This window comes from Schistocerca americana, chromosome 8 (assembly GCF_021461395.2).
Source record: "Schistocerca americana isolate TAMUIC-IGC-003095 chromosome 8, iqSchAmer2.1, whole genome shotgun sequence".
NCBI lineage: Eukaryota > Metazoa > Arthropoda > Insecta > Orthoptera > Acrididae > Schistocerca > Schistocerca americana.
Window position 1 is genome coordinate 112,086,742 of NC_060126.1, and position 15,244 is coordinate 112,101,985.

Sequence of the window (15,244 nt, forward strand, 5' to 3'; positions counted from 1 at the left end):
ACAGTACCCTCCTCCTTCTGGTCAGTTTCAGATTAAATCGGGGACACAGTTGCAGGGAGGATTGTTTAAAGATAGAAAAAGAGTTACGAGATGCATAAAGAGAGGCCATCTAGAGCTTTGCGCAGAGCCCTTAACCTATAGGTTTAACGAAAGGGTAGTTCGTTTCGAAATAGGGGACTAAGTACTAGAGCTTCGAATCTCTGGCTTCATCTCATGAATGCAAGAATACTTTGTGACTCCATCTACATAGGGGCAGATGGCAAGTCGTAATAAAATCTTACTGAGTTTATAGAGTGTTCCGGCTAAGGAACGTAGTTATTACATGTCCGCCCTGCTGATGACTATTTACTACATACAATAAAAAACAGTATTTGTGTCATGCGATGTAGGCTGTGTGACAGGGTTTGTGATATGTCCACATGTATATGACCCTCACAAAGTAATGGAGAGGGTGGTTTAGCAGCAATACAGACATTGAGAACCATGCTGCAATGTCACTGGGCGATAACATCACGAGATCGACGCAATGAGATGATTTGTTGACGTGACAGCTGGTCGAAAGTGGGTGTTTAAACATAGAGCATTGAGTAAAATGCGTTGAAATTACTCAAAACCTACTAAAACTACGAAAATTAATGGAAAATACGTAACCCTGATGAAAATAAGACGAAAAAGTGTTGATGAATGAGAGTGTTTACGTGCTCACCTAGGTGTGTGAAAATCATACCATTCCTCCCAAGGGTGGTATTGACAACTGATGGTACATACTATGCGTGCTCAACAGGTTTAGGTCCTGCAGAATACCCCCTTGTTCCAAATGTAGTTACAGAATGACAATTATTGAAGTATATGAAATAAAATCGTCGTAACTTCTGAACGGTTTGCATTAGGACGACCAAACTGCATGGTGGCTGTGGGGCATGATGGGGATTAGTATGTGAATATGGTCTGGCTTAGTGATGAAGTCCACTTTAATCTGGATGGGTTCGTCAGTAACCAAAATTGGCACATTTGGGAGACAGAGAATCCGCACTTCGCGATCGAGAAGTCTCTTCACACTCAACAGGTGACTGTGCAGTGTGCAATGTCCAGTCACAAAATAATCGGTGTGATATTCCTTGATGGCACAGTGACTAACAAATTGGTGTGTGAAGGTTTTGGAAGATGATTTCATCCCCATTATCCAAAGACACCCTGATTTCGACAAGATGTGGTTCATGCAAGACGAAGCTTGACCCCATCGAAGCAGGAGTGTGTTAGTGTCCTGCGGAACACTTTGGGGACCGCATTCTAGCTCTGGGGTACACAGAGGCCACTGGCATGGGCCTCGATTGCGCTCGATATTCTTCAGATCTGAACACATGCTACTCTTTTTTGTGGGACTATGTTAACGACATGGTGTACAGCAATAACTCCAAAACCATTTCAGAGCTGAAAACGGCCGTTCAGGAGATCATCGACAGCATCAATGTCACGATACTTCAGTAGGTCCACATCTACAACTACGTGATTACTCTGCTACTCACAAAAAACTGCCTGGCAGAGGGTTCAATGAACCACCTTCAAGGTGTCTCTCTACCGTTCCACTCTTGAACGGCATGTGGGAAAAACGAGCACTTAAATTTTTATGTGGGAGCCCTGATTTCTCTTATTTTATCGTGATCATTTCTCCCTATGTAGGTGGGTGCCAACAGAATGTTTTCGCAATCGGAGGAGAAAACTGGTGATCGAAATTTCATGAGAAGATCCTGTCGCAATGAAAAACGCCTTTGTTTTATGATTGCCACTCCAATTCACGTATCATGTCTCTGACACTATATCCCCTATTTCAAGATAATACAAAACGAGTTGCCCTTCTTTGTACTTTTTCGATGTCATCCGTCAGTCCCACCTGATGCGAATCCCACACTGCACAGCAATACTCCAGAATAGGGCAGATAAGTGTGTTGCAAGCAGTCTCTTTAGTAGATCTGTTGCACCTTTCTGCCAATGAATCATAGTCTTTGGTTTGCTCTACCCACAATATTATCTATGTGATCGTTCCAATTTAGGTTATTTGTAATTGTAATCCCTAAGTATTCAGTTGAATTTACAGCCTTCTGATCGGTGTGACATATGACGTAATCGTAATTTAGCTGATTTCTTTTAGTTCTCATGTGAATAACTTCACACTTTTCCTTATTCAGGGTCAATTGCCACTTTTCGCACCATACAGATCTCTTATCTAAATCATTTTGCAAGTCGTTTTGATCATCTGATGACTTTACAAGACGGTAAATGACAGTGTCATCTGCAAACAATCTAAGACTGCTACTCAGATTGTCTCCTATGTCGTTAATATAGATCAGGAACAATAAAGGGCCTATAACACTTCCTTGGGAAACGCCGGATATTACATCTGTTTTACTCGATGACTTTCCATCTATTACTACGAACTGTGACCTTTCTGACAGGAAATCACAAATCCAGTCGCACAACTGAGGCGATACTCTGTAGGCACTCAGTTTGGTTAGAGGACGCTTGTGAGGAACGGTGTCGAAAGCCGTCTGGAAATCTAAAAATATGGAATCAATTTGTCATGAAGAAGTTCGCTATTCTTCTGCGCCACACCATCACCAGTGATGGCAGGCGTATAGAACATGTCATAATCTAAATCTGAATATATGTAGTGGCGTTTACATGTTGAATAAAGCGTGTGCACACCGTAGTTTGTAGCTAATGTACGGTTTGTTTCATATAGTTCAATAACTGTCATCCTGTATGCACTGTAAATCATAAAAATGAAAGGCACAGTGTCCAAAGATTTGGAGGTCAGGATGACTGCCACCTAGGAGAGGGTAACAGCGCTCATATACCCAAATGAAATACACACCACTAATATGAGGAATCGATGCTCGGGGTCTCTTCAAAAAACGGAACACCAAGATATCTTATACCCCACCACTGTGGAAGATGAGATTAAATGTAGAGATCATCACCTTCGGACAGCTGTTTGGAAACACTTCACAATGCCAAAAACTGTTCCAGTTTCCATATGTTGTGATGTCCTCCATTTTTTGTCAGTAAGAAACACCATCTCTGTTTTTCATTTCAACAGTCCTGTGTGTTGTGGCAGCAGAATAATTAACACCACGCGATGTTCAGCTTTGTGTGAGAGCCAATTTAATATCGTTTTAGCACTTAACACAGACCTTTTATATTGTGGTGGAAAAACAAAATGTATGGCGAAGCTGTAGTCATACACTCCTTGGAAGTGTTACAGTAGAAAAACAGAGTATCAAACTGCATATGAAAGAACAATACATGTACCCTCTCTTGTGATTGATAGTCTCTGGGATACGGTACGAGTGACAAAACTTTACACTGGCCCGTGCAAGCGACTTCGATCGCTGGCCACCTGCTCCAATGGGCCAATACCTGCATGTTTAATAGGATCATTACACATACTCGATGTCAGTATGCAGATGGTACATGTCTTAGATATATTGGAAGAGAGAGACAAAGTAATATCTCGTCCAGTTCTCTGCTGGGTGATGTTAGTGAAGTTTTTATAGTTTGTAGTTTTTCTCTGTTGGGTGGTTCCAAATAACGAGGAAGGAGAGAATGTTTAGGTGACAGACATGAATGCACATTGACAGATGCAGATCTCCTTAGGACTGCAGTATCTGTTTGTAGTTCGGAAATGCACCGCAATGCAGTAGCAAAATCCTCGTCCTTTGTCCAGTTCTCATATGATGTAAAGTCTTCCTAATTTTTCCGATAAGAAACACCACCATAACTGCTCGCACTGTCTTTCTTACTATCTTGTGTTGAAGGAGAAAGCTTCATGTGTCGCTGAGCGTACACACCATACATGGCTGGCAGAGCTACGTTGACATGTTCCCATTTGCACCAAGTGATCAAAACACAGTCCTGTCACATTAACTCAGCTCACCCTGTATCTCCACAGGATGCAGAAGGTCAAGGAGGCTGAGGCAGAGACTGAAGAACAGTTACAATATGTAAGGAGACTGACTAAAACCACGCAGGAGTTTTGCTGTTTGGGGTCCTTGCAGACAGATTCGAAAAAGTTGACTCATTTCGGGATATGAGAATGCCATGAATATGATTCACAAGTGGCTGTAATCATTAAAAGATATCTCCATAGGATCCAACGCAAGTGTGTGGTTGAATGGAGAGACTTGAGTCCAAATCGCAGACAGAATTTCCACCAGAAAGTATAACACTATAGATCCTAAAAGTCAGTGAATTGGTCATAGGTTTTTGAACATTTCTTACGACTTCAACCTAGAAATGCATTTTGAATGTGATTCCGCACATAGCACACCATCTACTGCATGTGATCGTTCTCAATCAACCATCATCGTCTCTCGCCTATAACCTTGTGGATACGTCGCAGAACCTCTGTTAACTGTCTAAATGATATTGAGATAGAATGCATTACAAATACTGTTCGTTAGCGTGGAAAATATCTAGCAGCGGCACGAGGGACTTGCAAATATCGTCTTAATACCACGTCCCTTAGTCGAATCACATTACAAGCTCGGTGAGAAGGGTGATTTTATTACGAGCACCACACAGCCGCACTTTTGGCCCGTTAAGACACATGCCCACGACCACTGTCTGTATTCAATGTCACGGTATTTGTGTGGAAGACTACTTCGTTTGGACGCAATACAATTCCTCAATTTATACAGCATGTATAGTTTTTAACATGGACATTGTTAGCGATACTTGTGTGTGCCCATAGAACCAAGACCACTTTTTATGCTGTGTGACATTATACAGTCATTGCGGTTGTATTTTTAACAGCTAGTCGCTTATAGGACGATCACGTCTCTCTTCCTAAGAAACGCTGGTACCACTCGAAAGAAAAACGTATGATACATGATCATCCATCGCGGATTTTCGCTCAGTATTGTTTGGTACCACCAGCATTCAATTATTGGTGAAGTATTATGCTTGGTAGGTGATGTGTGATAGTTCCGCTGTGATTGGCGAACTTATAAACTATGTGTTAGGGTGTGAAGCTACTGTGGTCAGTGTTCCAATGTTTGAACATGTGCAAAGAAAATGACTATGGCCTGCTGTAAGGAAGGTATGGATTTGATATGGAAAATTACGATTTCAGCCCACCGATAGCGGTAAGGGCGATGGAAGACTTTACGTGGAAAATTATGTCCAGTCATGTGAAGAATATAGATATTAATATTTCGAGAGCCATAGCCATCAGGAGGAGGTAAGACTACGCTCATTGTCAAATGTCATCAGATTGGGACTGCAATGGTCATATTTAATTGTAATTACAGTGATAAAAAAGTGGCAGGGGTAAAATACAGGGAGCGAAAGGCTATTTACAATTTGAACAGAAACCAGATGGCAGTTATAAGAGTCGAGGGACATGAAAGGGAAGCAGTGGTTGGGAAGGGAGTGAGAGAGGGTTGTAGCCCCGATGTTATTCAATCTGTATATTGAGCAAGCAGTAAAGGAGACAAAAGAAGAATTCGGAGTAGGTATTAAAATCCATGGAGAAGAAATAAAAACTTTAAGGTTCGCCGATGACATTGTAATTCTGTCAGAGAGAGCAAAGGACTTGGAAGAGCAGTTGAACGGAATGGACAGAGTCTTGAAGGGAGGATATAAGATGAACATCAACAAAAGCAAAACGAGGATAATGGAATGTAGTCGAATTAAGTCGGGCGATGCTGAGGGAATTAGATTAGAAAATGAGACGGTTAAAGTAGTAAAGGAGTTTTGCTATTTGGGGAGCAAAGTAATTGATGATGGTCGAAGTAGAGAGGATATAAAATGTAGACTAGCAATGGCAAGGAAAGCGTTTCTGAAGAAGAGAAATTTGTTAACATCGAGTATTGATGGAGGGTAAAAATCGTAGAGGGAGACCAAGAGATGAATACACTAAATAGATTCAGAAGGATGTAGGCTGCAGTAGGTATTGGGAAATGAAGAAGCTTGCACAGGATAGAGTAGCATGGAGAGCTGCATCAAACCAGTCTCAGGACTGAAGACCACAACAAGAACAACAGTGATAAATACGTGGCTACCTTCTTAGGACGACACCATTTGGAATTCTGGGCATGTGGCATAGGTGGCCAGAACGAATTGACATTTCTGGCTTAAGGGGGTCGCGAGTGGTGGGTATAAAGAAAAGTTCTGGTCGGCCAGCTACTCAGTTCTTACCCGCAGCTGAGGGGACAAGTCTCAGCAGTGGCATCCTCTGGATATCTGAATAGTGAACTGATACTCAGTATGTGTTGGACTGTCTCCAAGATCACGTGTATTGCATGTATTCTCAGTGGAAAACTGAACAGTTAAATACTGATCACGGCCAAGCATTTGTGCTGGACATGTTGATAATACCTGAACTCCTATCACTCCAATCATAGCTGAACGCCCTCCATGGCCAGCGTGATGCACTCTGGCTAACACATGCATCCACGACTGCGGCTGTTGTCGTGGCGGCAATTTTCTCCGGCCTCTGGGTCTTGGAGCTGGGGCTGTATCAGGAGATGGGTGTGCCACATGTGGACATCTGGGAGGTGAGTGGGCCATATGTACAAGTATTTTCAGCGATCTCAGGGATGTAGACATGACAGGTACTAGGATCATAGTTTTGCGCTCCTCAGTACATTATTGTCCACTCTGTATTGTAGTTACTGTTCTGTCAGGTGGTAGACCCTTTCCTCCTCCTTCTTCATCCTGGTGTGGCTGAGAGAACGAAGTTAGAAAGTCTAAAGCGCTTTATAAAATACACTTAGGAGAAGTGGGGTCGGGAAGTTGGGAATTCCACAACCATGACAGTAAAAATTCATGCCAAAATTTGAAATTTCAGCTATCGTTTTATACAGCGCACTTCTTCCGCAGCTCGTGGTCTTGCGGTGGCGTTCTTGCTTCCCGCGCACGGGGTCCGAGGCTCGATTCCCGGCGGGGTCAGGGATTTTCCCTGCCTGAAGATGACTAGGTGTTGTTGTGTCGTCTTAATCATCATCATTCATCCTCATTACGGTTGGAGGAAAGCAATGGCAAACCACCTCCGCTAGGACCTTGCCTAGTACGGCGGTGTACGTCTCCCGCATCGTCCCCTATGCTCCTCGGAGTATGGGACCTCATCATCATCATAGCTTCCAGTTGAGATGTCAAATTCCTCATTGGTCGATTTATTGTTTCCAATAGTGGTACTGTGAGCACACACATCAATCCAAACCCTCCACAGATTGTTTAAGAATACAAAATGCAATTGAGCTGAAATTTGAGATTCTCAACTACCTCCAACGTAATGGACTTCCTGCCAATTGATGTAACTCTGCTGGTATCCACCTATAGGAGGCAAAGGAAAAAAATCCAGAAGGATTTGGAAACTGGGCAGTTGCAGGGTCGAATCCCACCACATATATCAGTCCTACTATCCACCTATAGGATGCAAGGAAAAACTGTCCCACAACGGTCAAATCGATTTAATAAATTAGACAATCAGTCTGAAAGTGAGGGAATATCTCCAAGACATCCACAGCTGGTGATTTACCAGGTATCCACTACTTTGTTCAGAACAAAAGAGGGGTTAGTGTGGTACACGACAGATGGGGCAGGAAGTAACTACTTGAGAAAGAGAGTGGAATTTCTCAGGTATCAATATCAAAGAGTTGTCGCCACCTGGTGCTTTGTTCATGGTTGCGAGGTCAAAGATGGCCGACATCTGGTCTGTGACTGGTAGTATTTAGTACTGTGGTCTGTAATTAGGACATTTGGTGGCTTTTATCCTCTGTGGCCGCGCTCTGACGACAGATGTGCGCAGGAGACCCAAACAGCGGTTACTATATCGCACTTCATTCCATTCCTCACTGTTTACAGTTATTATATCATGCGAGTCGGCGGTCGAGGTGCAGACGTGAGCTCTACCCAAGTGGGGGAGCCCTGTCTCCCACAAATTGATTAGATAAACAATATGCACCAATATATTAATGACACTGATTCGAATTTCGTGTCATGAGATCCTTCCTCGTCAGCGCATAGTGAGTCTTTTCCCGCCAATTTTTTTTCTGGGAGGGGTGGGGAGGGAGGGGGCGAGGGATGGGAGGGGGGGTGGGATGCCCATGATGGTGTCACTGTGAACTAGCTCAGTTGGTATCTGCAATGAAGGGCAAGCATATAGAACAGTTGCTTCCACTGACCTGGTGTGGAACGTCTGGGAACAAAACAGAAAGTGAATCAAAAATCAAATTTCAAAGGAAGCCGACATCTGGTATCACACATCCCTCTGCAGGTGACCGGCTCCTCCTAGTCCAGCGTTCAGAGCTCAAAGGGTTGCCAGGGGATCCAGTAAGTATTGTACAGGGCGGTGACCGCTGGAATACAGGAAGTGGCTGGCATGTCTGCCCTGCAGTCAATGCAATGACAGGATCGAGAGATTTTTAATCGTGTAGTTGTTTGCGTCGAGCTATGTTGACATCGGTTTTGTGATGGCATCCCTTACTCGATCGGAAAAAGCGATGTATTTAATTACTTCTTTTCGATGTATTTTACCTGCATCTTCCCAAACAACAAAGAACAGTGTGCTTTCCCACCAACCAAAGGGAGATCCAACGCCTGTGAATTGAATTCTATAAATAAACGGTATATCCTTTGCTATGGAATTGACACTGATTTGAATTTCCTGTCGTGAGATCCTTCCTCACCAGCACAGACTGATTCCTTTCCCACCAGTCTCCAGATGGAGAGGGGAGGGGCAGGGTTGCAGGATATCCCAGAGGTAGAGGGGCTAGTTAATTGATCGATTTAATTAATTAGTCGATTAATCTGATATCAAAAGTGTGCTTGTATCGTCGATGGGGAGCAAAAAGAGGTAGATGATGAGGAAGGGGAGGTGTGGGCATGAGGAGTGGAAGGATGAGGGTTTCTGAGAAGGACAGATTATCCCCATAAATGAACCTCCAGTGGGTCATAAATCAATTGTCAGAACAACACTCTATGTATGCAAACCGCACTAACCAATTGTCCTTGTTCCCACTTTGCGCCCCTACTGCTGGCCACAAGCCTGGTCCTGATGCTGGGGTCACTGCACGTTACAATCCTGTATCTGACCACGAATGGCACCTATGCAATGTCCTCATACGTTGCAAGTGTCAGAACAGAGGCAGAACAGCGCTCTGTGTAGTAGTTCATGCATTATGTCAGAGTTAAGTGAATTCGAACGTTAACAAATTGTTGGTACTCGTACAGAATGTGCTTCTATAACCAAAGTGTTTGCTGTTGCAGGAGGCACTTTATCAAAGATTTATATCGCATTGAGGAAATGCAGGTCATGGAAGATGATTGCGACGAAAAATAAGAGGATGACAGCTAGAGAAGTCTTTGCAGAACTGAATACCGGCTAGCGAACCCCATCACCAACAAAACAACATGAAGGAAGCTCCACAAACAGAAAACTATACAGCTAGGTGCAGTTCCAAAACCACTCATCAGTGATGCAGATGCCTGTAACAGGATACGTGGTGCAGAAGACAGAAAACTCGCGCTATGGAGCAACAAAAGAAAGTCTTTTGGCTGGCTGAGTCTTGTTTTACACGTCTGTTTCGTATTTCTGGCTGATTTTATATCCCAAGAATAAAACATGACGGAAGTTCGGTGACGATTTGGACAACCATATTGTGGTATTCCATTGGCCCCATGGTTGTTCTTCAAGGATGGATTACTTCGAAGGATTGAGTGACCATTTTGACTGATGATGGCTCTGAGCCCTATGGGACTTAACATCTGATGTCATCAGTCCCCTGGAACTTAAAACTACTTAAACCTAACTAACCTAAGGACATCACACACACCCATGCCCGAGGCAGGATTCGAACCTGCGACTGTAGTAGTCGCGCGGTTCCAGACTGAAGTGCCTAGAACCGCTCGACCACAGAACCCGGCTTAATGATGAGATCCATCCCAAGATGCAATGTTTGTTCCCCAATGGAGATGCTGTGTTCCAGTGCGCCAGGCCCCCTGTTCACATAGCTCTCATTGTCCAAGTCTGGTTTTGTGAACGTGAGGACCAATTGTCACATCTCCCAGGGCCATCATAGTCACCAGATGTCAATATTATTGAGCTCCATCATCATTACATGAACTTGTCACTATTTGGTGGTAAGAATAGTTTGAGACTCCATTGTAAACCATACAGGACCTCTATTTATCCATTCTGAGGCAACTGGAAGTTAGTTTGAATGCCAACAAATTTCCTACACCATATTAGGCACGGTAATGTTTTGTGCTCTTGGTGTTTCCTTACTTTTGTTCACCCCCCGTATGTCCATCTGACCTTTTTTGATCCTTATGCTCTCAAAGATAATTTCCTACAGTTTGTCCCCATTTACCAAAATCACCCTATATGGGATGATTAAAAGCAACATTTGATTTCAAAAGCCTGTTTCTTCTACATGAATTTAGGCAGAAACATCGAGTAAGTTTGATAGAAACTAGAAGTTTACAATGGAGCTAGTTTAAATTGCCAGATAACATGGTTGCCAGTAGAGCTCGTTGATGCAACTAGCTCTCTCGCTTCCTTGTTCATTACCCAATGTACGTCGCATTAAGATGGCTATAACAAAGGAAGAAAAGGTGTTTTGTGTCATCCGAGTCAACAGGTGCAATTCAGTTACAACTGTGCAGCGTGATTTTCGTCGAGATTACGGCACAGTATCTCCTACAGCTCAAACTGTTCCATGACGATACCAGCAGCTTCAACGCTTATTGTTTATGTAAGGCGAATCCGCAGGTCGTTCCCATGCACTTGTTCAAGGCGCACAGCGCATTTAACATTTTTTGCATGTATTGTTTGTTCACTAGATGACGACTTCTGGGGGAGGGGGGAGGGGGGCGTGGGGGGCAGAGGAAGCAAGCTCCGCCCACAGATTCCCCGAAGACAGGAAGGGGTGTGACGGAACAAGCCGTGCTTACGTCAGGCAGTGCTGACGCTAGAATAGTCCACCACAGTATTACTGCACCTGGAAGTGAGACCACTTCGGCCGGCTTACAGTGATTTTTTATCGTGATACTTCACGAGAACACGCGGAACCACCTGAAAGCATTTACAGTGCGATGCTTTTTTGTTAGTCACCGCTGTACATGTTTACTGTAACGTCATTATATGTTTCCGATAACGGCCACAAGGGGCTAAGTGCAATAATATTGTGGTCGGGTACTTCTCGCTTGTACTTAAAATGTTCATCAAAACTTGTGATTATTTTTCTAACTCCACTACTTAAAGTGTACCCCTTGCACTTCTGCGAAAAAGGACCTGTGATGGGCCAGGAACCACTTTATCACTATCCAAGAGATGTACACTAATGGCCATTAAAACTGATACACCACTAAGGTGACGGGCTACAGACGCGTAATTTAACCGACAGGAAGAAGATGCTGTGATATGCCAATGATTAGCTTTTCAGAGCACTCACACAAGGTTGAGTGCCGGTGGCGACACCTACAACGTGCTGACATGAGGAAAGTTTCCAACCGATTTCTCAAACACAAACAGCAGTTGACCGGCGTTACCTGGTGAAACGATGTTGTGATGCCTCGTGTAAGGAGGAGAAATGCGTACCATCACGTTTTCGACTTTGATAGAGGTCGGATTGTAGCCTATCGCGATTGCGGTTTATCGTATCGCGACATTGCTGCTCACGTTGGTCGAGATCCAATGACTGTTAGCAGAATATGGAATCGGTGGGTTCAGGAGGGTAATACGGAACGCCGTGCTGGATCCCAACGGCCTCGTATCACTTGCAGTCGAGATGACAGGAATCTTATCCACATGGCTGTAACGGATGGTGCAGCCACGTCTCGATCCCTGAGACAACAGATGGGGACGTTTGCAAGACAACAACCATCTGCACGAACAGTTCGACGACGTTTGTAGCAGCATGGACTATCAGCTCGGAGATCATGGCTGCGGTTACCCAGGAGCGCGAACCTGGGTGCGCGAATGACAAAACGTCATTTTTTCAGATGAACCCAGGTTCTGTTTACAGCATCATGATGGTCGCATTCGTGTTTGGCGACATCGCGGTAAATGCACATTGGAAGCGTGTATTTGTCATCGCCATACTGGCGTATCACCTGGCGTGATGGTATGGGGTGCCATTGGTTAACGCCTCGGTCACCTCTTGTTCGCATTGACGGCACTTTGAACACTGGACGTTACATTTCAGACGTGTTACGACCCGTGGCTCTACCCTTCATTCGATCCCTGCAAAACCCTACATTTCAGCAGGATACTGCACGACCACATGTTGCAGGTCCTGTACGGGCCTTTCTGGATACAGAAAATGTTCGACTGCTGCCCTAGCCAGCACGTTCTCCAGATCTCTCACCAATTGAAAACGTCTGGTCAATGGTGGCCGAGCAACTGGCTCGTCACAATACGCCAGTCACTACTCTTGATGAAGTGTGGTATTGTGTTGAAGCTGCATGGGCAGCTGTACCTGTACACGCCATCCAAGCTCTGTTACGGCCAGAGGTGGTTGTTCTGGGTACTGATTTCTCAGGGTCTATGCACCCAAATTGTGTGAAAATGTAATCACATGTCAGTTCTAGTATAAAATATTTGTCCAATGAATACCCGTTTATCGTCTGCATTTCTTCTTGGTGTTGCAATTTTAATGGCCAGTAGTGTATTAACTTGCAACACAAGTGCCTGGACACAATATATGAGTAGATCCATTGTCGACCAACTTGTACCGACTTCCGACGATCCACAACTAGGGAGCTCTCGTTCCATTCTTTGTGAACGGACTATAGTCCATGAAGGACTACCCGTCGTACCAGATGAGAATTACTACAATGAATTCGCACAGCGCTACTGACCCGTTCCATTACTGGCGTCCAAGTTCGCGTGATCTCGCGGCATTCTTTTGTGGCGGTTTGTAAAAGACTCAATTTACGTGCCCCTCTATCCTTGAACCCTGGCTAAAGCGCGACGTCGCTTGGCAACCGTTGTGAATGAAGTAATTCTAGAAGTGCTCGCAAAGTATGAGACACTTTTACCATACGTTTGTCGTTCGGCCGTTGGAGGGCACAGTGAACATTTGTGAAAAGTGAATGAAAACTCTGACGTTAAATGTAATAATAAAAAGTACCCCAAAGTTGTATGTGGATGAGTGTAAAAGATGAACGAAAATAATTTCATGTATGGCTATACATAGCGAAATCAGTGAACACTTATTTCCGTCGTTTTGTGAATGCCAAAGTCGTCTTTGAAATAATAGTTCTGCAACTGAAGGAGTGCTCTACGTGAATCCTATATCAATTCATAAAACTCCCCAGTCTTCTCTTCCATACTTAACACTTCTGAATGTTCCACATTCTTGTGAACTCGACGCCAACCATCCACTAGTTTCCCCATGCTCGCCTGTCTTGGTACTGTGCAGCGCCTCTCCCAACAAGAGTACAGTCACGTCCTCTTAAGGACCTATTTACATGTGGATACTCAAATCACGTCTTTAGCTACTTAACAACCAAGAGACTGGGAGACTGGACGACTCGAGTAGCCGATCACATTCACACAGACACGAACGTGTCTCCCGTACTGCCAAGTCACTTGCGGTTTGAATAGAAAATTAAATGTTTCGTTGGTTGTGGGCAAAGAATGTATGTAGCGCGCTTTATTGTAAGCCGTGACCCCAGTAGCACAACGTCTTGTGACTCTCTTAGTGATAATGATACTATAATACAGTATTGTAACTAGTGCTGGTAGAGAAGGAGAAAGTTGTGGGTCCATCCTTACACTGATAATAACATGAAATATAGGTTACAAGTTGCCTAATTGCTTGGGTGCATTGGCTGGGAAATATACCCGCATTCAAAAATTACGTGGGACGGGTTCACTTAATTTCAGTCATAAACCATACCACACCACAGTATTGTTGGATGCAGTGATGCTGATAGTTTGTTCATCAGCACTGAAACTGGCTATGTAGGAAGGATATTTCATGCTTCAGGAACTAAACATTGGATTACAAATGAAAGATTAAACTTGCCGTTGCCATCGAGATTACCAGATGATGAAAATTAATATAATTTCCCATATTACTTTGTAGGAGATGAAGCGTTTCCATTATGACTCAACTTAATGCTACTGTACCCACACTCGATAATGTGAAGAGAATTTATTATCATAGATTAATTAGAGAAAGAAAATGTATGGAATGCGCATTTGGAAAGCTGACACAAAAGTTCCAAGTTCTGAGCAGTCCTACTCGTTCTCGAACTACAGAAAGAGTGGTGACATAATAAAATCCGTGTACATACTGCATAATTTCATTCGAAAATATGAAGGTATCCAATACAGTTGGGGTGATCAACAATGCAACAACTCCGCAACGCCAACAGTCAGATTACAGCCAAGGAAAGACTATTTAACCAACTACTTTCTGACACCTCGTGCTTCCCGCCCGTGGTAGTGACAGTACTGCATCAAGTATAATCGGGATCTATTATAACTGTCTTTCTTTATAATTTTTTTATGTGTAATGTGTATTTTCGTAAAACTTATAGATGAATTTCTGTTAAGTTTTTATTTACGTATTAATACGTTATTAAAACCATTTTAGTTGCGTATTTATTACATTTATTGTATAGTGGGTGCTTATTAATCGTTGATTAGCTATTTAGTGGAGCGAATTTATTTTATGTTAAAAATTTTAATTACTGTTAATGAACTTATCTAATAATCGAGCTCCTTGGTTAGATCGTGCCATGCTCTCTCTGTCGCCTCCTTCCTTGAATACTCTTTCAATTTGTAAATTTATAGTTCCGGATATTTCTCCACTTCTCCTACGAATTTCAAATTAAACATTTGTTCCTACATTGCGCAAGTCAGCGGCACGAATGCAACTTGAGAGACTGTTAGACTCGGCGAGCAGCACGTCGGGTCGCGTAGTACCCAAGTCGCGGCGACTCTGGGACGCCACTACTGTAGTATCCCCGTCTGCACGACCCCACCTAATTACACACGCCGGGTCTCTTGGTCGCTGAGTATCTCAGTCGCTCGGAGATCTAAGTATCTCCATGTGAATAGATCCTACCTGACCTTGAAACCCGTCCTACCAGATCTAGCGAAACAAAACCTTCGTTTCCTTGTCTGGATCCTCGCCATCACCACTCCCCTCGATCCTCATCCTAAGGCTTGGTTCGGGACCTCATCCCCGTCACCCTCCTAAATTCCTCGAAGAAATATCCAACCACT